The sequence below is a fragment of the Myotis davidii genome, unplaced genomic scaffold, assembly GCF_000327345.1.
Source record: "Myotis davidii unplaced genomic scaffold, ASM32734v1 scaffold217, whole genome shotgun sequence".
In the NCBI taxonomy this organism is placed as follows: Eukaryota; Metazoa; Chordata; class Mammalia; order Chiroptera; family Vespertilionidae; genus Myotis; species Myotis davidii.
Window position 1 is genome coordinate 5,918,590 of NW_006290034.1, and position 2,709 is coordinate 5,921,298.

Sequence of the window (2,709 nt, forward strand, 5' to 3'; positions counted from 1 at the left end):
TGCAGGGCCCTCTCCCCCCCCCCCGCACCACCCCCACCCAAGAGGTGGCCACAGGGAACCGGCAGGGTTCGCTGGAAGTTCAGAGAGCTGAAGCCAGACGGCAGTAGAGAGCTGCGATGGGATGGGGCTGGCCAGGGAGGGGAGTGGCTGCGGGCTGGCTGGAGGGCTGCCACCAGCTCCGCAGGGCTCCAGGCACCATCCCTAGGGCTTGCCCTTGAGCGTTTGGCACCTCTGACTGTCTCCTTAGTCCAGCGGTGCTCTTAGAAACAAGACAGCAGGCCCAGGATGGAGTCACTTAAGCCAAGCCCCACGTCGGGCACCAAACTGGGACCCAGTTACAGTTGTGGCTCTCCCAGAACTGGAATCTTAAACCGGTGGGTCAGGAGCCGCTGATCGGCACCGGTTGGAGCCCTGGTGAGAGACCCCAGCCATCCCCGAAGGAAAGTCACTTTGCCATAACCAACCCGCATGTTTTGCCGGTAGAACCTCCTGGTTCCGCTCCCTCCTGCCTATCAAAACCTTTCATTTTGTGCTGGATGCTGCCGGTTCGAATCCATTTTCAGGGGACACAATCCGTTCGTCGTGTCATCTCCATTTCTCTCCCTTCCTCTTCTCTTTGTTTGTTGGGCTGTTTTGCAGTGGACGCTGGGTGGGGATGATGACGTTACAGGGCCCCGTGTGGCCCCTGAAGGGTGACCCCCTGGGGGCGAGCCCTTATCCTGGGCCTCGTCTGTCTCCATCCTGCTCTGTCCACCTGTCCCCCGCGCTTTACCTTTTGCGAAGGAATTGCCTCCATTACTTGATTGAGTTTCCCACCACCACCCTGGGGGCTTGGTGTCGTTATTTCCGTCCCACGTATTTTTTTCCATCACATTTGCCCGGATTATTTGTTAGCGACAGAGCGTGAAGGTGGTGGTGGGAAGGAGGGGGCTCAGCCGGGGCCCGTGTGGCTCGGAGGAGAAAGCAGATCCGCTCGAAACTCCTAATGAGCTTCGCTGTCATTCCCTCCCCAGGTGCCTGATGGGCACCTCGGAGACGGGGGAAGCAGCATTCATTATCCGGTGACATTTCGCAGGCGGCTTTCTACCTCTGCCTCCCCTGAGAAGCAGTCACAGGATGCGTCTGATCTTCCTGTTACCCGCCTCCCGGGCGGCCACCCAGCTCCTTTCATCCCTGCGATTGAAGCCGCGGCCTCCGTCTCTCAGATCTGCCCTGGGCGACACCCAGGTCTCTGGGGAGACCCCCACGGCTTTCTTCCTCCCTTCAAAGAGCTGCTGGGGTGCTTCCCTGCACGGGGTGGGTGTGCTTTATTTTCTAGGGGCTGGGCAGCTGCTAGGGAGGCGGGGGGTGGCTGGGTGTCCCCTGTGCCCCCCCCCAGGACCTAATATGGAGGGGACAGGGGTAGAGGGTGGGGCCTTGGTCCTCAGCAGCTGGGGTGCAGGTGGCCGGAGCAGCACTTCCCGGGAGCAGGTGGCTGCTGAGGGTGGGCGGCTGGTCAGTGCGTGGGGTCAAGGCGGGGTCTGGGCTCCAGGGGAGCCGTCTACGCCGCCCCCGGAGGCAGGGCTTCCAGATGCTGTGGAGAAGGGCTTAGGGGTTCCCCTGGAAGGCCTGTGAGGGGGTCTGAGACACCCCCTCCTGAGAGACCTTCCAAATGGGGGCTCAGAGAGGCCAGGGGTCCTGCTCTCCTGCCCCCTCCAAGCCTCCACCAGGCAGAGCAGCCCCCAGAGGGGAGGGAGCTGGGGGCCTGCAGGGCTCTGGGCCCAGCCTCCCTGTGCCCCTCCACTGTTGCACCCAGCCCCCCCCCCACAACCCCTGCAGCGCCTTCCAGGGTCCCTGCACTCATACCCCCACTAAGGAGTGGCCGTCCGCGGCCTATGGCCTGGAGTTTGGGGGAGAGTTGGGGTGGGAGAATGAAACCTACCAGCCCGCAGAGTGGCTAAGTTTGGTCTCTTTAGGGTCACTGGAGGGAGGGCTTGAAGGGACAGTTCTTCAAGGCACCACCTAGTTCCTGGTCCCTGCTGTGTGCTGGACAGGCCCTGGGGACACAGCGATGACCGGACAGAAAATCCCTACTTCTGGACCAAACATGTTTGCCAGGAATTACAGATACTAATTAGGTAGGAAGGTGATTGTGTGTGTGTGTGTGTGTGTGCGTGTGTGTGTGTGTGCGTGTATATGTATATGTACGTATTTATTTATTATTCCTTGGTTCGATGGAGACATGCTGTGGCCTGGGACTGCCATGCCCCCTGCCCCTGGGAGAATCCCCGCCTCAAGGGCACGAAGCCGGGTTAATAATCAGATTAAGGGGAATAAAAACACTATCTGGAAACAAATGAAAATGAACACACAACAACCCAAAATCTATGGGACAAAGCGAATCTCTCGGTTCCGCCCGAGTTGGGTTTCTGCCACCGGAAGTGCCTGCCGCATACCTTCCCGCACCAGCTGTGCCTCCTCAGAGGGCCTCTGAGCAAGTCGTGGGTGGGAGGGGACTGTGCCCAGAGCAGAGCGAGGGCTGGGCTGTGCCAGCAGGAGGCGAACTGCTGACCGAGATGAGATGGCCGCTGGTCTTGGAACCACAGGTGAGTCGCAGGACCTGCAGGGCCCTCCCAGGAGAGAGGGAAATCCCGTTTCTCGTGTGGTTGGTGGAGAAGAAACAGCCTAGAAAACAGCAGCAGCAGAACATGTTTATTGAAACAGCTCGCA